Below are 22,714 nucleotides of genomic sequence, written 5' to 3'. Positions count from 1 at the left end.
ATCTTTAAGCAAAACTCCACTCCAAAAACCTTTAATTAGCATCAGAAGCCACCCCGATCCGTGCCGTGCTGGTGATCCGCGCCGGGTTTTGCGCGCCGCCATGCACAGCCAGCTGCTGCAGAGCAGGGGACCGGTGCGCCGTTTCTCCTCGCCTTGTTTGCCTCCAGTCCGGCTGTAGCTCCGACTGTCTGCGCGGCGTGTGGATGAGGCGCGGAGGGAACGACCCCCGAGCGCTCACAGAAGCGCCTGGAGAAGCCACGCTTTCCCATTTAGATCGCAGTCCGCCTGCGTGCGAAGCCGCCCGAGGACTTTTCGGACTGATCTGAGACGCTTCGGAGTTAGATTTTGAAGCCAGACTGGGGCGCATCTCGTCTCCTTGAAGTGATCCCTTTTTCATGCAGTCTGTCCGTAGCGCTCCTGTCGGAAGGAGTCTGTGAGGAGGAAGAGGAGGTGGTGGAGGAGGAATCGGATAGAAGGGGAGTGGGGGGGGGGGAAGCAATCATTACTTTTGAACAGACCCTTCGACATGGAGCTATTCGTCCGGTCCCGTGCGCACCGGCTGGAAGAAGAGCGCTTATCTGCCTCGGAGATCCCCATCTTCTGTCCAGTGTGAAGAAGGTCAGGAATGCAGCAGAGCCCCAGCCATCTTTGTGTAGTTTATGAGGGCTTCTTTTAGAATAAAACCGAGAACGGAGAGGCGGCGGCGGGACTCCTGGTGTCGGTGGACTGAATCGGATCTCCACTCCACGCCAGGGATTCTTATTTTGGCACCGCGCTGTAAGTAGCGTTTAAACGCGCATGTTTGACTCTTTCTTGTGGAGATGTTGGGTTGTGGCTCGGTGAATCAATGCCATTTATTTACACTCTCAAAATAGGATCAAGAAAAATGCGAGAAAAGGGGGCCTCCAGCAGTTCTAAACTGCTGCGACCGACGAGATCAATGCATCCCCATGGTGCAACATATATATACTTCAAGTTAGAAGTTGCTTGGCTGCAAGATTCAGAATGCTGTCTGTGGGTGGAAATAATCTAAAAGTAAACCCTTCTGATTGCTGTGTTTTTAACCTAAACGCTCCCCGTTATTGTACATTTGTATATTTTCAGTTAAGTTTATATATATATATCTCCTGATTACAAAAAAAAAAATCTTAATGCTCTTTATAAGGCAACAGATCACAATAATACCCAGAAATGTAAAATCAAATGAATTCAATACAATTCATACGGATTCATCTTTAACATTCACATTCCAGTTTATTCATACATCAATAATCTTCACTGATGCTCAACAAGACAAAGAAATCTCTTGACATGACCTAAAAGATTTGAGAATACAAATTTAATAATTTGATGTATGAGGTAGCCACTATTATTAATTTTATAATAAATACAAAAAGGAAAAAAAAAAAAAAAGCGAGAACTCCCAAACATCTCCACCCAGTCCTGGACATCCTAGATCTGGACTGCCAGTTGCTGTCTCCATTTACTTTTCCATTTTGCGGCTGTAAAATAAGATCATTTCACAGGACATGTATAATTCACAGACCTGAGTTAGCCATGTGTGATGATGGGACACACACACAGACACACAGACACACACACACACACGCTCACACACCACAATGCACACGCAGACACACGCACACACACAAACACACTAATACACACATAAATAGAGTTTTTACAGGCTGAAGGAACCATATTTTATTCTCACGTGAGGCTTTTAGAGACATGGGCCGCTCAGACCTTTAGAGAGAAACAACAAAAGAGCGCTTGGGCTGCCAGTACCAGCCTGAAATATCCAAGCTGAGCAACATTTACATATAATCCATACTGTCTGTATTAAATCAGGACAGTGGTGCATCATTATATAAGTTGAGGAAACTGGGGGCTTCCTTGGGCTTATATAAGAGCCTCGTAGTTAAGATTATGGATGTCTTTACGGCACCAAACAAATCCAATCATATTTAGACCCTGACGGGAACGATTCTTCATCCAAGACCAGACTATAAAAGTCTCGCTGGCTGGGATTGATGTTCAGTGCTTAATGCTGACATTCCCATCAGTGATCCCTAATCATGGAAAGGTCACCTCGCCTTCCTGCTAAGAAGGGCAACATTTACAACTGAAAAGAGCCCTCCATTCACCTTGCCCATGTCTGAATTATATCCAGAATTTTTATTTATTTATTTTTTTTGGAAATTTTCTTTTCTTTTTCTTGTTCTGTCCGAATTTAGCCAATTTAGTTGACCCATGCCACCAACCTTAACCACCCAGCGTTCAGTCAAAATTTAGGCGTTAATAAACGCCTTCGTGGAGACACCTTTCACTTTTTCCACCGTATGTTGCACAGACATCAAGCAACATTGTCTTTTATATGTCAGTATAATTTAGTTTACGGGGGACTAGTTGTTTTTTTTAAAGAAAAAGTCCCAAAGGGACTGATAATTTTGCCCCTTAGGAGTTTTGTACCTGTGTAGTTTTTGTCATTGCATACCAGATTTTTAGGTATAAAATGGAGCCGTCAGTATCTATCATCAGCATGCTTCTCTCTTACGATGCATCAATTCATACCTCGCTTTAAATAGAATTTGAACCTTTTACCACCATTTAAAGTAATTTTCTAGAATTTTTGTAAGAAATATGGATTGTATAACTTCAGTAATTGAAGTTTTCTCAAAGAAGGTTGCTCTTTTTATTTATTTTTTGTGTGTTTGATCAGTAGCCCCAACGGGTGCTGATCATTTTGCATCTTTGCCAATTTGAACCATTATTGATTAATGCGAAGGGATGGGCGATATGGACTTTATATTTTATTACAATTTTTTTTATACTTATTGTGATAATGATAGTTATGAGGATAAAAAATGTGTTTTTAACTCCTTTACAGTCTTTTTTTGGCAGCTGTATGACCGCACAAACATAAATATCGCTCTTAAGACACACTCGTTTTGAGATTTACTTCTTCAGGACACTAATTACATAAAGAAGTGTGATTTTTGTCACTGAACTGCACATTGTTGCTGTATTAATCATATATTTACTTATGCTCTTATGGAACCAAAGATTTTTAAAAAATGAGTAAAAGTAACTATCCTCACAATACTGACAGTTTCCGTGACTTTTCAGACATGATTAATTGGAATTTTTCCTTGATGAAGCAAAATGCTTATCACAATAAAAAAAAATGTTCCCATGAAAGGTGCGTTAAGTGACTACTCTCGTTTCAGCAGTTTTGGAAATTAGAGGAAGCCTTCTTTCACAGGATGTTTTGTACTGACCTCTGGTCAATTTAAAGTCACCTTTGAGTCATTTTGTGTCCGCTAAATGGCCAAGGATTTCAAGTCATTTTTCTATTCTTCTGTAAGGAAAGTTGAAACCAATGGATTTCCACCAACAAATGTTTTCTCAGAATCCTTTTGGTTTGATCAAGGAGTCATGTTGTTGGATATTTCAAATAAAACCGTGAGTCCAAATGAGGATTAGACCCATCATCAGTGAAAAAGGGTGGCATATAACAAAAGTTCATTGTCAAGGGGGCTTATGTCTGTAATATAGTATAAGGCTTATCTGTGAAAAAAGATAAACTGATAGACAGTTGTAGAAATAACTGTGTGAAATGGTTTGGTAAGCAAAGTACAAAATGGAAGTACGAAGGAACAAAATGGAGTTGAGAATTGGTGAAAGAGCCACTAGGATAGTAAATGGTAGGAATTCAAATGGGGGCATAGGGAGTGGTGCTAGTTGGGGACAAATGGTGTCTTGCGTCTTCCTCCCATCCCTCACCCCTCCTTCTCCAGCTTAGCTCCCACCCAAGCCATGCCGGTTGGTTTGGTCCATTTGTCTGGTGTCGTCTTTGGGAGGAAGTGCCATCTCATCTCACATTGCGCAAATGGTTTCAGTCCACGCTAGTGTGAATTCTAGCAGGTTTTTTTGTAACTGCCAATTTCCATATCAAAGTGTCTGCATTTGAATAGGGGAGAACCTTAGCTGCCAGCCCCCTTCCTCCAAGCAGTTTTGTTCTGATGGAGCACTGCTGCCGCTGGTGGGGTCGGTGGTGGCGAAGACGCAGGCTACTCACAGGATTTCTGGAGATGGCAGTTGGCTGCGTGTGTGTCTGTGTGTGAGAGAGAGAGATAGTGTTTGTGTTGGAAGCAGAATTAATGTGGATTGGGAGAGTTAGTTGGCTATAATCTAACACAAAAAAGCCATATATTGAGTGGAAATTGTGGATGCAGCTCATTGACTTGGTCATGTGAGAAAGATTTTCTCAGATTTTTCCTCTACTATTCCTCAAAACAATGCTAGCCAATTTGTGGTTTTTTAAGTAAGGAAATCAAGACTGCTCACTAGCTAAAAACAAGCAACCCCCTCTCTCCCCCTCCACACACACACACACACAAATAAGTTGCAGAAAATTTGTTTAGTCGATTGGGCTGCAGTATTGAGTTTCTAAAGCGCCCCAAAACAAATTTGCTCTCGAGTGCCTTCTTGCGAGCTGAATGGTTTAATTGGACATTGATTGAGTGACGACGTAAAGACACAGAGCGTTCATGCTTTGTTGCGAGACTCCCGTGTGCCTACTGGTGTCTGATTGTTTTTTTTTTTTTTTCCCTGTTGCAGAGATAATATTTATTTCCAATTCTGTGCAGGTGTTATTTGTCAGAGGAAGAATGCGCCAAGACATTGTTTATTTTGATGGATCCTTCGGCTCTCTTTCCTCTTTGTCTCTGTGATACACGGTCTAATCTTCGCTTCAGTTTTCGGCAGGTTAAATAGATGAAAATAAACAGACACTTTGCGGCGAGCACAAAGAGAAACAAACAGAAAAAAAAAATCGCTTTTGTGCCTTTGTGTATGCCCTTACTTTGAAAATAGGATCAGCATAGGTTAATAGTGAAAGAGGGTGCAGCGTGTGAAATGTTATTACACAGAGACAGGGAATGTAAATGCCATTGGAAGCGCAGTAGGGGTCAGCGGCCCCTTCATGCTCCTCCTGCTCCTCGGTAATAACATGAGCCAACTGCTCCCCGATCGGCTGAAGAGGACAGCTCGCTCTTTCCTCCCCTTCCCTTTGTTTGGACAAAATAGCATCACAAAACCGTCGCAGAGGGGCAAGAGCGGGAGAGCAGATTCAAGTTTGAAGCCCAAAGAGCAGGAAAGAGTGTGTGGTGTGTGGGCGTGTGTGTGTGTGTGTGTGTGGGGGGGGGATCCAAACGTCACCTGCTATCTTCCCTCATGGCCGACAGGTTTGACAGCTGCCTTGTTCAATTCCTCCAACTTTCTTGTGAATGGTTGGGCAAACAAGTAGACCGAAAGGGTGACACAGGAAGAGATGAGTAATAGATGAGCTTGGAATAGATTGATTTTCAAAGAGAAACGGTCCATAAAGATGCAACGTGCACATTTTCCTATGTATGGCGTAATTTTCTCCCCTCTGTTGGCGGTTTCTCAGCCCTAACAAAGCCTCGAGAACAGCCTGCCTGCATTGTGTACTTGTGGGAGGATGAGGCAGGAGCGACTGTGGTAAGTTTGTCGAGTTGGAGTGGAAACCACGCTGCGGTGCTGATCCAGAGCTGGCCGTTCAGATTATTAAAAAGCTGCTGAGGAGGAGAGGTGCTTGCATTCTGCTCTGTGGAGGCTGCTGTCAGTGGAGAAATTGGCATCGGTGCTCCCTCCTAAGATGGATTTCCTATTGCTCGCTGCGAAATGATCTAGAGTCTAGTAACGGCTGCAACCTGACATTTTCCTGTGATGCTCTCTAAAGACAACCCCCCGCTCCCCGTTCCAACCCCCTCCTCCTCCTCATTTTTTGGTTATTTATTTATTTTTTGAAGTAACATCAAAGCTGCTCTTTCTCTTGTTGTCCACATTTGGAAGGGATTGAAGAAAAAAAAAAAAAAACTCCCGGAGTTAAAAAGCTGGAAAGGGCACAGAGTATTTAACAAAGTGCTTGAGGGTGAGTTTTTCACTCGCTGCTGAGGCCCATTGAAGCCATTTTGTGGCTTTACTTAAAAAATAAAGAGGCAAATAAATGTGTATGAGGGTAGTTAAAGGGATAGTCTGGAATTTTTTTTTTTAAAGAAAAGCTCTATCAAGAGGTTGTAAGAAGGTAATATGTTTTCTTTCACTCTTAATCCAGGTTAGTTATTTCCAAAGGCTGAAGCCACTGCATTCTACAAAATGTTACTCTGCAAATGCCATTAATTTCTCTTTAAACCATTGTCTCGTTTGGAATCGGCTGTTATGCAGGGAAGATATCATTTACATAGGAAACGTGAGTATGGAGGCAGTGTGCCCCTAATTGCCTTCCTGTGTGAAACATATACTGAGAACAGAATATGTAAAGCATTTCTGGTTAGAGTACAATATTTTTTATTTGTATATTAAGCAGTGTAAAAAGTCAAGAATGTTATTGTAGTTTAACTTAAATTATTAGTTTTGTACTTTATAAGCTTTACCAAGAAAAGCGTAAATGTTCTATTTACATTTATGTTTCACAAAAGAAGATTATTAGTGTTGCACTGGCTCCTTCCGGTACTTCTCTTGTAAAGAACCATTCTCCTTGCTGCAAATAACCAACTGATTCAAATATGTCGATGGTATAAGTTTTATAAAATAGCATTTGAATGAATCACTGTGACCTTTTTAAGACAAGTTATTTTGAGTTAGTAGAAGTCCACTTTGGTATTGATGTTGGTTTGATCCTTAGCAGTGTTTCAGATTTAGAGACATTTACTTACTTGTGTAATAATTTTCTGCTTCTCTGTAAATAGCTACTCAATGCAAATGTCACAACGAGTTAAAGTTTTATGCAAAAAGAGTTTGCATTAACCGGAAGAATGTTTTTTGAGATTGAAGTTGTAGTCTTCTGTGGTCTAGCTTTTAGCCTTGTTCACTGTAGTGTTTCCTACTTGGTCACTTTGTAACTATATTTAACATGAATTAAGAACGCACTGGCAACAGTTTCTTTGCAAAGCAACTGCCAACAAATCTGCCAACTTTTTCTGGTGCTATTAGACACTTTTAGAAAGAGAAAGGCTGTATCATTATTTCTCTTTACAGCAAATGGGTGCTACCTTTTGGCTCCTGCCCGTTGCCAAAGCACCTCCAGGCAGCCTACGCCACACATCAGTGCCTCCCAGCTGCAGACAGAGCAGCAGATAGTCACCCCTATGTCTCCGAACTGCAAACCAATCTGTCGGTCTTCTTTTTGGGTTCTTCTTGTTGGTCTAGAGCTTGGATGAAGAAAAAGGATTATAATTGTGACATCAAAAGCTTTATTTGTAGTTCATGTTCAGAGTGGATTTCACTCACATTGTCTCTCCTACACTTTCCTTCTCTTTCATAGCACCCATTACATTTACATTCACATGGCCAATTATGCAAATCAGGAAGCATTTAAATTTAGTGACTTTTATTGACTTCCTGAACAGCCAATAGCCGCTTACAAAGGAACCGACTGGGGTCATTTTACATGTGCAACAGGGTTTATGTGCCATTCTAACTGTGTTTTAGGAAGGTGGCGAACCACTTCCAGCCTTGACTTCAACTGTAAATATTTGTAGTTATCTGTAAAAAAAATCCCAAAAATTAAAACACAAAGCTAGTTCATGAAGTAGTGATGGCATTCCCTTCTATGACTTTTTGAGAGCTCCACCTAATATGGATTTATAATAAGCAAAGTGTCAGTTACTCTCGGTAAAAAATTAACTAAGTGTTTAACAGACACACTTCAGAAATCCTGAACTGTCCCTTTAACAGCATAGGTGGATACATGCCTGAGGAAAATCTCACCCCCGACTGCACTTCCTCCGGTGTTTAAAATGACGGTTAACTTTCCCCCACTGGTTTGAAATGGATGTTTAATGATCGACAGAAGCCCAGAGCTTAGCGTCCTAGCAGTCACGCTGGCTCTGTGTGTAGGAAAGCTCTCCCCTTGGTGCCGTTGTTTGACGTCGAGTTCAAAAACAGGCTTGTTCTCAAGTGATGGATCATCACAGGTCTCTTTGGGTTGTGTGTTAACCCTTCGGAGGGTGCAGAGCTCTCCCCCCGTCGGTAGCACGTGATGGATGTGTCCCGTGTGTTTCAGCTCCATCTATCAGAAGATTAGCACTGACCTGTGAGTTGTCTGAGCCGCCCTCTGAGCTCCTTTTGCCCCAACGCTGCGGCGATATTAGCATACAAGGACGCTTCTCTGTCTCGGGGGGGATACGGAGATAGTGTTCTTTATTTGGTCCTGCCGCTGTATAAGGTCACAGGAAGTGTGTAGATTAAGGGCTGAAGAGTGTGTTGGTATTAGGTGTATCTGACAGGTCATCTGTCTTCAGTGCTTCCCTGAAATTCCTAAATAGCACCATATAATTATCCTAGAAATTGAGGTTCAGACTATGCTTCACTGCAGTTCCTCCTTCATGGCACTCATGAATCATATAAATATGTAAATCAGTCAACTGATGTGGTTTAACAGTTACTCTTCTCATAGCATCGAAACATCTGAAAGCGGAGTGTATATACACCCAGTTTTTTTTATTTTATTGTTTTTATAAGGCCGCCACACATGATGGACAGCATGAATTCTTCTATTAAGTGCCTTCACAGGAACTGCACAAGCACAATTACCTCTTGAGAAACTAGTTATTCAAAGCATTAAAAGGCTAAATCAAATACTACATTGCAGCCCTTTCCCTCACCTCAGTTTCGCTGCGATCATAAAAGTCTATCCCCACTTAGCGCTCTCATGCAATGCTTAAATGTCACCTCCTACGGTATTTCTGGCATTTTGTCCTTGTTGTGTCTTTATGTATTGAAAGAATACCTCATATGGCTGTTTTCAACAGATTTCTTTTTACTACTTTCTGAATTCACTGGGGAGTGGGAAAAAAAAAGTCAAAAGATCACCTGTAATCTGTGAGCTCGTCGTCTGCCATGTCTAATGGCTATTTGATGCTTACTTGGTGTCACTTGGCGTTCCGCGACAAAGCCAATCTATTTTCAAGGTGAGGAGATATTGTCAGAGTCCTTGAACGTTCCCCGGGCTTTGACTGGCAGGCGTTGTCACCGAGGATAAGGAGTGGTGGGAGTCACACTGCAGAGAGAATCTATTACCTCGGATGGCATAGGCACACTTTCACAATGTGTCAGTGAAGTCAGCCATCTTGCATACTCTTGGCGTCTGGAAGAGTCCCCTCACCAGAGCAACGAGGGAGCAGCTTTCAAGTTTAATTTTGGGGCTTGCCATAAGCAGTTTTATTGATGTCGCATGCTCGACCTTAGTGCTATGATGAATCGTCCTGTAAAAGCAAAAACATTGAAGCGTTCATCAGTGTCACTGTGTAATCTGTTTTGTGATCACTTGCAACATTAAACAACCTAAAAAAAAAAAAAGAAAAAAGAAGAGAGAACCAAAGTGTTGCAGCATAAAACAGGAGCGGTAAAGAACTCCAAAACTCAGCCGAGCCCTTTCTTGTGGAGTTGTGCTCATTTCCGCCATTTCAAAAGCCTCTTTAGAACAGGGAGAATAAGGACTGCGGGGCTCTGCGAGTTGCAGGCGAGAGAGGGAAGCTTGTTGATGATCAGCCGAGCAAATCAGATCTTGATATTTGAAGAGTGGAGTTGTGATTGCTAATCACTCTACTGCTGAGTTTTAATTAGGAGACTCATAAGCATTCTGTCATTTCCTTGCACAGCATATTCGAGCATCGTGTTCTTAAAAGAACAAATAATTAGTTGCCTTAGTAGTTGGGGCTACAAAACAAGCTTGTGTTTCTAGAACATACAAGAATAACACTGATTAAATTTTTTAGCACAACTGTGCGTAACATGACCTTTTATGTTATTTTTTCACCTTGTAAGATAGACTTTTTTTTTTAAAAGTAGACATAAGGCCTGCACAATATATCACGACTATACCATCATTGCAATATCAAGTGGGGGAAATATTCACATCACTAAGGACTGCTTGGAGTGCAATAAAACTTGCATTTTTCAAGCTAATGTAATATTTAGCCAGTTGGAAAGAGTCTCAAGGCAGCTGATGCTCACACCAGACGTTGCCCAAAATGCTAAAGGTCACAGAGTGTAGGAAGCACAGATGAGAAAAGAAGAAATGCAACTGATACCTTCATCTCAGTAAATATCAATATTATCTCCATTGCAATATTTTCCAATAGCCCCTAGTTGAAATGTATAGATTGGAATTTGTGCAGCTAATCTTTATCAGTGATTTTGTAAAACTCTAACCTGCCAGTACTGATTTCTCCCTAAGAACATGAAGTGACAACAGATTTATTTTTACTACTTTCTGAATTCATTGAAAACTGCAGTATTTAAATGTCTGTAGTAAGATAAAAAAAAAAAAAAGCTAAGTTACAATTTACAGAGGTGTCACTCTGCATTGCTGTAAACCTCAAAAACAGTAAAGTGCTTCAGGCTATGGGATAGAAGTACTTTTAAATAAAATCCAACTAAAAAAGATCAAAGCTTATTTTACTGGCTTACAAGGCATCTTTTTTTTATTTTTTTATTTTCAATCTAAAAATGTAAAAGTGCTTTACATGACAAGATGGTGATTATACATGATCAATTGAGAAATTTAATATGAAATTCTCAATTTAATATTAAATAAAAAAAAACTGTGATGTGTTAAACTGTTAAATCATTTTTTTCAATTACTGGAACTCTATAGAAGGCAACATTAGACCATGTATGTGAGAAGGAGTGAGTGAACAGTCAGCATCACACAGCTCTGCACTGAAACATGACTTGACAAATATTTATAAAACAACAACAACAAAAAGATTACACAAGACACATTTCAGCTATGAGACCCAGAACTTTTATGTCCTGGAACTTTCTAATTTATCTTGCCTGCTTCTTGTCTGTTTTTCTACTTTGGGATCCAAAAGGTTGCCGATGATGCATCAGTGCTGATTGATGTCTTATCCAGCTGCTGAGATTGGGACAGAGGCTCTCATCAAGAAAAAATGTCTTGATTCTAAGTAATAAAATTATAACCAATAATTCTGTTGCAGTGATTACACTTTTATAGCAGACAAACAATCATGAAATAGTCTAAGGAATAGTATGCCCGTGACAGATTTTAAAGGGATTTTCAGCTTCCTGTCATTGATTGAAAAGACTTGCTCTCTCTCACTTTCTCACAGCCTGAATGAATAATAGAAAGATAAAGTTTCTTAAAACAGTATTTCAAATTTATGTTCTTCCTTTTAAGACTCTTCTGATGCTGAAAATAGACCACAGATAACAGCGTCTTTTAATAAGATACTGTTGTCTTGGCAACAGCGTTAAAATATATTTCTGTGATATCTGCGGATTGTTAACTGATTAGAAAATGTATTGTATTTTTTTGATTCTGACCGTCCAATCACATGGTGGTTCCAATCAAGCCGAAAGTCATATGATTTCCTGCAGCAGTGTATTTTTCTGTGTCCAGTTGTAATGGCATGGATCATTTCAACCTATGTTTAGGTTTACACAATAACCTACAATCTGCTGAGCAGCTGTAGAAAATAGATTTTCCTTTCCAGAAACTTTTGACACCTTTCTTCTTCCTGCCTTCATTTTTAAACACTTCTTCACTTGGCAACAACTTTCACACCAAAGGGTGTTGTTCCCACATGACTTGTTACTGCTGCATTCACTGATTGGATGAAAAAAAATATATAGATTTTTGGTTTTCAAGTCTAAAATAGTCTGATTTTGATGATCGACCTCCTCTTGGTATACATATGCTTACACATACTTTCTCCAAGCGAGCCCCAATTTAATCAGGAGTTATTTTCTCGCAGTTATTGCTATAGATTTGACTGATCTTTCTCCTGAATGGGCATGGTTTCTGTCCTGCACTCCTAAGACCTTTGTTAGGACATTTTAATTACAGCAGAGCTGGGTGTAATTGATCTCGGCTTAGAGGGATTTCACTGTCAATGAGAATGAGCCTGGGCGTTAATACGACCCGAGCAAACGCTTCCACCTTTGTGCCGCACTGATACACACTCCTGCAAGAGGGACTGGTAGAGATGAGACGGCCGAGTCTTGTTGTTGGTTACGTTTTGAAACGGCGAGGCGTCTGTCTTTCATGTGTAACCATTCAGCGTGAACACGTCTGGATCCCGGATTTTAACACATCTGTAGCCAGCATTGTTGCTACCTGAAGTGTCCTCTTACGGAGCACTTTCTTCATGGTTCCATGTTGTCACCCACGATCCTTAAATTTTCATAAGGCTGTTAGATAATGCTTCCCGATGAGGGTGAATTATTGATGGCCTTGTACGTATGAGTGGGACAGAGCAGGCTTTTAACTCTCTGAGCTACGCTGCCTCTTATGTGGTAACTAAGGGACACCGTACAAACACCCAAAGGAATGATGTACTGGAGGAGGAAACAAACGGAGGCAGGGGGCTGAAAATAAAATAAAAGAGGCATGAATCCTTTACACCACTGTTGGGCTAAGCCACAACAGAAGGGAAAAAAACTTGGCAGCAAAGAAAGGCTTTGCATGAACAGAAGCCTTCTTTTTGTGTTTTTGAAGCATTGAGAGGTGGTATGGTGGCTGTGTATGTTTTGTTTATATTTATACAGCGCTCTGGTTGTGCTTTCCCTCATTGTGCAGAAGCACATATACACAGGTTTGCTACAGTTATTAACACAGGAATTTGCAGTTGGAATAGACAAGTAAACTTTGTGCACAATTTATAAGGATTACAGCTTAAGAAGAAGTCAGGATAAAGAAACTGATCAGGGGATTGAATGGGAATGAGCCCCTTTAACTGTTTTGGTTGTAGACTAATTGCCCTAGTAGAGCAAAAACACTATTTATCTAATGGCATTTGGTCTCATTTTTTGCCTTTCTCCCTTATTGATCTCTGAACACTTGGGTTTTGAACTGTTGATTGGACAAATAAAACAATAAGAGGATGCCACACTGCACTCCATGATTAACACTTTATAATATAAATGATTTAGGAAATGAACCATATAAATGGTCAATAGATGCATTGATAAGAAAATTAATCACTAGTCCCTAAAGCAGTGGTTATCTAACTGTGAAGTGCAGAAGACTCGCAGTGCATATGGTTTCATTTATCAGGTTTTTTTATAAGTAAAACAAATTTTGCCTTTTAAAATACCCAAGGACTTTTTTGTGATTATTAAAAGCCTTTGTCTTGGTATGCATCTGGTGAAGGGAAACATAAAGAGTATTTATGAACATTTATTAGACCAAAAGAAGAAAAACATAAATTCTAGTATTATGTGATTACATGTTGACAGTCTGAGTCTCTTGTTGGACTAAACCATCTTCCATGCGGATTTCATATTTTTTTATTTTGCTGGGTTTAGTTTGATCAGCCCATAGCTCTAAATTCTGCAAACACACACCCTGACAGCTGTCCCGAGTCTTATTGCAAGAGCTCTCATCATTGTTCAAATTCGCTCTCTTTGCACTACTATGGCCCTGGAGTTTGCATAACAATGGAGTGAGCAGAGCAAACTCTGGAAAAGCACATCATTTGGACACGCAGAATTTCAGCCGTGTGGTCCTTGAAGCTTTTAGGTGGGTTTTTAACGATCTATTGATATTTGCAGATGAAAGCATTTCATTGAATCATCCAAAAAACTTTTTTGGAATGAAATACCACAGATTTTGTTTTCAAAAGTGTTAAACCTGGAGAAAAAGGTTTAAAGGCTTCAGTATGTTGTGAATTTCATGTTGCATTTCTTTTAAATCAGCCTGACTCTTATAGGTATTTTAGTCCCTCGGGTCAGCAGCCCATCTTTTAGAATGAATATGCACAAGCATTTACAATTTTTTATTTTTTTTCATCAGAGACAGATACTCTTAAATAACCACCCGGTGTCTGCCTTCGTAAGTCAGCGACAGCACAAGAAAGCAATTATGTAGAGTGAAACCAGAAAATCAAGTCCAACCTGTGTTCGTTTCCCAGAGGAAATGTGGCAGATTGATGCCTGCGTTTTGGTTTCCAAAGGAGCTGACAGCGTGGGTGGACAAATTATTACAAACTAGTACTGAAAAAAAGTGGAAGTGGAAGATATCTAAGTTTAAAGTATTTTTTTAAATACATAACAAATTTTCCAACTTAAATTTGCCAAATAGATGGTCTGAGCAGTACTCCCAGTCCACACAAAAGAATCTTTCCTAATCAGTGCCATCATGCAAAGTAATTAACCTTTAATAAAGCCTTTGAGATTTGAACATAACAGAACAATTTACAATTACTGATTTTAAATTATGGTTTCAACAAATTAAATTAATGCGCACATTTTCTCAACGATTAGGCCCACAACTATACCTCTGGGAAACATCATTTTCCTGCTTTTTCTCAAAGACCCTCCTTTACTTAACAAGTCAACATTTCTCTACTGGTTCTTCCTAAGATAAAGTTAAGTATTTCAATCAGTATCAATAATTTTTTTTCTTTCTCTAATAAGCTAAACGGCACATTTTATACATAAGGTACATCGAGCAGCAATATATTTTTTATTGCTTTTAAATTCTTAGTGCAAACGTTAAGTAATGCTAATTGTACTGTTAATTTTTTTTTTCTTTTGCTGAACATATCTTCTCATTATTAAGATAATTAATTAAAAGTGTTTGGATATATGTGTGCAATGCTGAAAATACAGTTTTGATGTTCCAAAAAAGGACCAACATTTACCTCACTGAAAAACAATGCAGCATATTTAAATGTGTGTGCAAGTTCAGAAATCAGGTCTCAAATCTGCAGCAGTTTAAAAAATTTGATAAAATAAACATGCATCGTGAAAGGATCCTCTCATTGCTAATGAATGCAAAAATAAGCAAAAGGAAGAAAAAAAAAATTATACACCACCTGCCAATCATCAAACAGCAGACAGACAAATTTAGCGACCAGCTAATAATGCAGGACTTGGCAGATTAAGAACCAGATATTTCCCTCAGGAGTTTTGCAGTCTGCAGCAGAGCTAAAAGTGCGCGTATGCTGGCCTGAAAAGCATCTCCAAATAAGTGATAATTCTGGTTTGGAACTGTTGGATGTGTAATTAGGCAGTTGTTTGCAAGGACTGTCTAAACAGACTTGCTAATAATATGTCATTATTGTGTTTACAATTTCCTCTGCTGGCCCTGCTTGTCAAATTGAACTGATAAAAGTAGCTTGACCAAAGCTTTTCTGATGCAAGCAAACAAAAAGATAAAACGGTGTGAAAAGTGGGGGTGAGGGACGGTGTCTAATTTTACCAAGTGAATTAGCATTTTCTGTCTGCATCACCTACTGGGCTATCATAATAAGACTAGACATAATATGTTAATTTTATTGCTGGATAGACTTGATATTCTCTTCCCCTTGGTGGAAATTATATGATCATAAATTAATGTTGGTGAAATTACCAAATATCTTGCATTCTTAGTAAAAAGTGCCGAGGCTTCTTTATCGGCTCAAAGTTATCACGCAGAGACACGGTGGATGGAATCAAAGGAGGAAAAATTCACGGTAATTTACTAGCTGGTAAACATCTTTACATTCTGAAAATCAAAATGAACCCGTATGTTCACCAAGACCCCGGTAAACACACTGAGCTGAATATCATTGCAGGTATTAACGATGCCCTTCAGGATACGCTTTCATCTCTGGCCCAGTCATAAAAAGGCTTCCCCAGCATGGAGACGCTGAAAAATTAACGCAGTGTTAAATGCTCCCCTCTCTGCATCCTGATGGCTTTACCTGCAGGGAAAAACCAGTAGATATGTACCATCAACAGTAAAACATGGTGGTGGGTCCTTAATAGTATTGGCAGCCTTCCTTTGGGACTCATTACTTCTGACGATTACTCCACACAGTCCAGTAATGGCCAAGGTGTGGGAGGCAGTTTCACAGGACCACAGTAGTTTGACCTCATCTTGCAGGAGTTTTTGTGTTTAAAGCAATTTCACTGTCTGGTTTCCCAAGGTAAACGGACTAAAACGTCCTTTTTGTTAAATACCAAAAAAGTAATTTACACTTCTGTCAGACTTTTCAAGATGTCTAAATATTGCTATCTCACTAATTTTGGATTTGTTTGTAACAGAATGTAGTATTTATCATATTATTACAGTTTTGACATGGTAAAGAAATAATGTTATGTTTTTACAATGTCTTCACCTGTAAAGACATTGACAATGTCTTTGCAGGTCTTTTTGGTGTTTGAGTTATATTTGTATGTGAATTTAACTAGTATTGCATTATTATCATTCTGAACAAATTGCACACAGCACTAATGTTTTTCAATATATTGTAACATTACTTAGATCTTGATCTTGGATGCAGTGATTTTAATTTGGTGCAGATTCCTTATCTTTGTTTTTGTTAAGGTTTAGGGTGCCCAGAGCTATAATAGTAAAAGACATAAGAACAGCGTTTGGAATAGATTTTCTGCCTCCTGTCCATGAGCGGTCATTAAATATTTATTTAAGGACCAGAGGAGATGTCACAGTTTATGTGAGATAGCAAGTGCTATAAAACAGTATTTTGATAATTCAAAACAAAGCTAAACGATTACAGACTTGATTTTAAAGTGGTTGGTAGAGATTAGGGTGGCTGGCATTATTAAAACCTCGGTCTTTGTGTGTATTCCCAGGAGGATTGTTACTTATACTCTTAAATTTAATCTGAGCCAGCATTCCAAAAACTACCATGTTCCATAACAGACAGATGATAAAATGGATAAAACAGACCAATTTTGCTGTACTCTGTTAAGCCTTCCTTTCAAATCCTGAAAGACTCACGCTCTCTCGCTTTCTTGCAGCCTGAATGAACTGCAGTGTTTAAAAAGAAAATACGCCTTCCTCTCCAATTGCTCTCCTACAGTTCTGTGTTGACTCTGATTTCATCCAAAGAGAGATGTTGTTGCTACAACCTGGTAATGCTTATATATGATGTGCTTACTGATCAGAAAAAGATAAGATTTTTGAGCGTCTGTCATCCTTGGCACTGGTCATGGCAAATCAAGTTGGAAATTGTCCTTTTTGCATTTTTACCCATGAGATGTGTAAACAGTGAGACGTGAAGTTATGTAAAAAAAACAAAACAGTCCAGCATCACCATTTCTCTTTACTACTATTTAAGGAGCAATACAAGGCATTTTGAATAGTTGCTAGAGTAGACAGATTAGAAGAGCATCATTTACAGAAACAGTTGACTTTTTTTCCCGTGTTCTGGTGACACTATCAATAGTGCTTTTCCAGGGAGCTCCCTGGAAAAGCAGGGGGACATCCCCGTCTGCTTTTGCCATCACAGTTTTATTTTGAAAAAAATACAGGAGCAAAATGCAGCAATGGGGAAGCAGAAACTTCACTTCTAAACATGTTGCTGCATCCCTTTTATCTCTGAAGGCTTATGACATTACATCAAACCCAACTTAAAAGTGTACCAGGTGCAAGTTGGAAAGCCAATGAGATTTGCTAAGGGGCCGAATAATTTTTAGCCACACAGTGTATTTGAATGTTCTTAGCAGGAACATTTTCATATATAAATGATGTTCAGTGCTAAATAGCTAAAATGATTCCAAGGTGACAATGAAGATTCTTTTTTTTTTGTAATTCTTTCTACTTTTGAATTTCATTGTGGTTCATGTCAGTCAATATTTTTAGTGATGTTAGAAAGTGTTTGTTGGTGTGCTCATACAGCCCTGTTAATCAGGGCTGTATGAGTAAAGGGTGAAATGAACACGCCTTGTGACTGGCTGTCACTTCTCTTTCTAGTGTTTATTTTCAGTAATTCACATTGAATTACTTGAGCTGAATAGAAATAAATGACAGCAATTTTTGACTTATTTTGCTTAAAATACCCATTCAAAAGTGTTATTTAAAAGGATTTAACACTTGAGAATTACATAAAGTTGATGTTGATGAATTTTTTTAGGCTCAATAATTTTTGTATCTAAAGCTAAAATGGATAGTTGCATACAGTAATCATATAAATTACACTTAAATTGCATTACTTTTGTTCTTTGATGCTGTGTTCAACATATGATTATCTGCAACTTGTGGCGACATGCAACACTAAAGTCATTCTTTTTAATCTGACAAATCATCTAGTTCTTATTTGGAGATTTGCAGGACATCTATAGTCAGGATCTAAAGCAGCTTGATGCATGTCAGGCACCGAGGTGTCAAAACGACGCCGATACAGACCACACAGGGAAGGAAGCCCACGGGCCGACCACGCATGGGTAATGCGAAGCAGACCGGTGTTTAGAGTTCGGACAAACATTACGGTGAATCCGCTCCAGGAATGTGTGGAAACAAGAAGGATGGCTATATCAGTGCATGTGAGGCGAGCCATAAAGTTGTCATTGTGGCGAAACAGTCACTGCATGAAATTGTTTCTCATGCTGCTGAAAGAATTCATCTAACTCTAAATAGCTCCTAGAAGCTGTGCGAAAGCGTAGTGAGCACGGTTTGCAGACAGGAATGTTGGGAGAGGCCTAACAGCTTGTCTGAGTGATGTAAACTGGGTCTGAAGAACTGATTTGTTTTTGAGATAAAACAGCCTTTAAAGTCTGACTTTCAGATAAACATTACACTACGTCTCATAATAAAGTGATGCAGGGGCTACGCAAATAATGTGGATATTTGTCCGTGTTACTCAAAGTTCATCTCAGCTGTGTCTAATTTCTCTCCATCTGTTTAGTTTATTCATGTAATTACGGAATGACTCCTGATAAAATCTAAACATTTTGTATAATTAGGTGTATGAGTAGGTTTAAAACGTTCTACTAAGCTCATCAATCATGTTAAGAATTAGCGCATTTTTGTTTTCCATGCTGATGTTGTACGTTGCAAAACCTTTACCACCAAAATTTGATTATTCTATTTATTAAAATCTTCTTCAGTTGTAAAGTCTTGTTTTTGTCAAGCAATTTCAATAGTTTTTTTAATGTATTTTTTTTTTACACAATATTTTTGAAATACTTGGATCAGTTCCAATTGATCTAAAACATCAGTTTTACTTGTACAGGCTATGTTGTTGCAATTCTGACCATTCTTAAAGCATAACAATGTAATTTTTTCCCCTTATGACTCCAATTAAATTTATGAGGCTTTGATTTGATGATTTTCTAATGTCATAGTTGTCTCTAGGAAAGTTGATTACAAGCTTTTATGTGTGGGTCTCCTGTGAAGTAGCCTCAATTACCATTGGAGTTATTCAAAGTCATTATCTCACATAGGTAACTTTTCTCACTTGGGAATCACAAGTTGTTTGCAGTTTGTCCATCTTTGAACTGAAATGCTTCTCCAACACATGGAATTTTTTGTCACATCTTTATAAAAACAGATTGATACAAAATGTGTGGATTGTGCTCTCTTTTTTTTGGAGTAAATCACAACCAACTTTAGGATAAACCAGCACTGGTTGATACAAATGCCTCATTTAAAGGTTCAACAAGGTCAACATCTGGTTCATGTCCTATTGTTTCAAATGACAACAAAGTGATTTTGGTTTTCTACATTTTGGGTGGTGAGTCAAGAGAAGCCATTATTATGTTCAAATTCAGTATTCTGAAACTGTGTTTGAGCTCCCCCCCGCACCCCCCCCCCCCCCCCCCCCCCAAAAAAAAAAAAACATGTAAATTAGTTTTTTCCCCTAATCAACTGTTGAAAGATGTTTCAGCTGTTTCAATGCTTTGCCTGTAGGGCTGCTTGGTTGCCAGCCTCAACTTGTTCCATGTATTGTTATCTAGCCTACAGGAAATTCTAAAACTGGAATAAAAAGTGCTAAATGATGACATAAGCCTATTTTGAATGCACAAATTCTGGTTGCAGTTCCCACGAGCTGGATGAGCTATGGAAATCAAATACCAGTTTTAAACCAGATAGAAAAAATTGGGCAATAAATATGCAAATACCAAAAATAAGTTATCTGGTCAAGTTGAAAATATAATTTCAGGAAACGGTCAAGTAAGTGTCTTTTTTTTTCTCTCTCTTTTCACTGCTTGGAAAATGTGCATACAAAATAATATGACAAATATTTAAAATGTTTTAGCAGAGCTGCACCAGCCAATCAGCCAGAAACTGAAACTTGGGGATCTGCAAATCAATTGGTGAAAAATTCTGAATTATTGAATTATTGGCATCAAGAATATATTTGACTATCTTGAGTTGAGAAACGCATCAATCAGGCACTGTATTTGAGTTGAATAAAAATCTGACACAAATTACAGAGAAATGCCTGGGTCTAAATATAACTGTAATTCGTAACGGGGGTGAAATTTTACAGAAGGCAAAGCTTGATTGGTTCATTTTTATGTTTTAGTTAACATAAAACTTCAGTATAATTCTGAACTTCGCCTCTGACTTCATTTTTCTCTCTTTTCAAACTAACACAATTCATTTTAAAACCTTTTCTGTGGTTTTACACCTATTAGTATTAATGATGACTTTTTATTCCTGTTCAGCAGTATGATTCGTGTATTTGGAGCGGGGGGAAGCTATTGAGTTATCTATTGAGAGACAATTTTCTATTTTTACAGGATTAGTGTGAGAAGGGTAATAATCACAAATATTAAAGCAGTGCCTGGATCTTGCGTGTCAGTAACTTGTATCTATTTTAGCAGCGGGAGCTTCCTCCCTTGCCCTCCCTTACAGCAGAAATAACACTTATAAAACCAGAGCTTATCCCATCCGTGGCGACATCCCTGTGATAGTTTGCAAATAATGTGCCATTTCCTTTTGGAGAAGGCGGGACTCCAAGGGCTGTTCTGGCTCTAACCCCGGAGCTGAGATCACTTCGGCCCAGATGCAGCGTTTCTTTTGTCTTTGTTTGAACAAGTTGCCGTCAACTGTGGAAATTGTATCTGATTATTATGATCCATCTCTGGCACAATGGAAGCACATGAATGGAGTTGTGTAATGTTGGAGACTGATTAGACAGATTTCCCCCTGCCTGCATGTTGCTCATTAACATCACAGATGTTATGTATTAGCTTTATGCGCTCCCTCCTGATAGAACTAATCTAGTCTGAATGGGGCTTTAGAGTGTGTAAAAATCTAACATCACATCAGTGTGCTTAGTTTTTTTTTTTTTTTTCCCTTTACCTCCAGGAGGTGTTAACATCAACATATCACTCGCCGTAAATGTGCTGAAAGTGAACGGAGCTGTTGTGTGGCGTGTTTAGTGTGTTCAGGTGGAGCTGACATTGCCAAGCCAGTTATGGCTGCTTGTAAAAAAAAAGAAAATGCTGTTTAACATCGGAGGGAGCCGGAGGTGAGAGGAGTGTGTGCGCACGTGTGGGCGTTTTTGTGGATAAATGCAGGGGAGTGTGAGAATGATGCATGGAGGAGGTGAGAAGTGAGGCTTTGAGAAAAATTTATGAAGAGATTGATTTGAAAAAAAAAAAAAAAAGAAACTTTTCTTCGCTGTGTCAGTACCAGACTGCTCTGTGTTCCTCTTTGGCGACCTTCCTGCTTAACCATCTGCGCTTAGGTCAGTCTATTAATTTCAGAGCCAAACAGAAAACATCCACTTACAGTCAAATGGTAAATAAAAAGTTAGCCTCTTTAATTGAATATACTGAGATTCGGTTTTCCGAAGCTCAATGAAGTTAGAATACCTTTGGAAATGAATTTTTCATTCATTCATTTCAAAAAGAAAAACTTGTTATATAGAACTTTTTGCACACAGAGTGATGCATTGCACTTATTTCTGATAATTATGGTTATCTAAATGACTAAACACTTAAAATTGGTTTTATCTGAAAATTGTATTTTATTATCAATAAAATTTCTTTCTAGTGAAACACACTGTCTATGAATACGCATTTAATACATGTTGGGTTCCTTTTGTTTGAATTACTGCATCAGTATAGCACAATTTTCTGATTAAAATGCACAATTTTATTTCAGTGGAATATTTGGCCCAATGACTTACAGTTTATTCCCTTTCTCCTTGCAGCCTCCTTAGGATCTGGTTAAGCAGTGGCATAGCAAGCAATACAACAGTTGTAGCTGATGTCCTGGTTAAGTCTGTGTTCAGCTCTTGAAGCAGTGGATTTGGTCTCGATCCAAATCTGGTGAATACACTCCCATAGTTTTAGTAGAGCTTTGACTTCATAAGACTTTTTCATTCCACTTAATTTTCTATTGAACTTTTTGGGATGTAGCACTTTGTACACAGTCAGCTTCTGAAGGAATAACAATTTGTACCTTACCACTCAAATGGAGGGTGTAAGTAGCAAGTCAAAAATCTTAAGTATTCTGATTTTTGAGGGTTACATATTATCAAGAAAGCTTTAAATTCCACTATTAGTTTTTGAATATTGTGATGTCTTTATAATTTTTTATTCTTCCCAGTTCTTCTCACTCTTCTTTTCTGTTTCCATAAGCAAAGTGACCCAAACCTCCTACTTCTTTATCAACGTCTGAGTCAGGTGTCAGCAAAGAAAAAAAAACAAAACAGCGAAAGTTTGTCTACATGGCCAGATATTTAATAGTCAATAGAGTTTGAATGCGTGGGACTCGAAATGTTATAGTCTACCAAAAATTAATCAAGTTATGCAGCTGTTAAATTTGCACTTCAAAAATATAACTGCTCAATGATTCTAAATAAAATATGAGTTGAAATAAATTGCCATTTTGACAACTATATAATTTATTGAAATGCACCTGCAAGTCTAATTTTGAATAATTAAATTTCTAGGTTTGTGAAAATGTCAGATT

The 22,714-nt window shown here is 38.7% G+C and overlaps 1 protein-coding gene across 14 annotated transcripts in view; it reads left to right on the top strand.

The window, feature by feature from the left end:
• Positions 1-22,714, top strand: part of adgrl2b.1 (adhesion G protein-coupled receptor L2b, tandem duplicate 1) — a 124,527-nt gene continuing 101,813 nt past the window's right edge. For 3 of the 14 annotated variants that reach the window (XM_081598701.1, XM_081598700.1, XM_081598688.1), the window contains exon 1: positions 29-777. The gene's annotated coding sequence lies outside the window, so the exon portion shown is untranslated. Of the gene's footprint in view, positions 778-22,714 lie in introns of all 14 variants that reach the window. The other 11 variants (XM_081598697.1, XM_081598695.1, XM_081598702.1 and 8 more) reach the window with 9 other exon arrangements.

This window comes from Poecilia reticulata, chromosome 17 (assembly GCF_904066995.2).
Source record: "Poecilia reticulata chromosome 17, P_reticulata-male-v2, whole genome shotgun sequence".
NCBI classification, from domain to species: Eukaryota; Metazoa; Chordata; class Actinopteri; order Cyprinodontiformes; family Poeciliidae; genus Poecilia; species Poecilia reticulata.
Note: the sequence above shows the minus strand (reverse complement) of the source record. Positions and strands in the feature narration are given on the sequence as shown.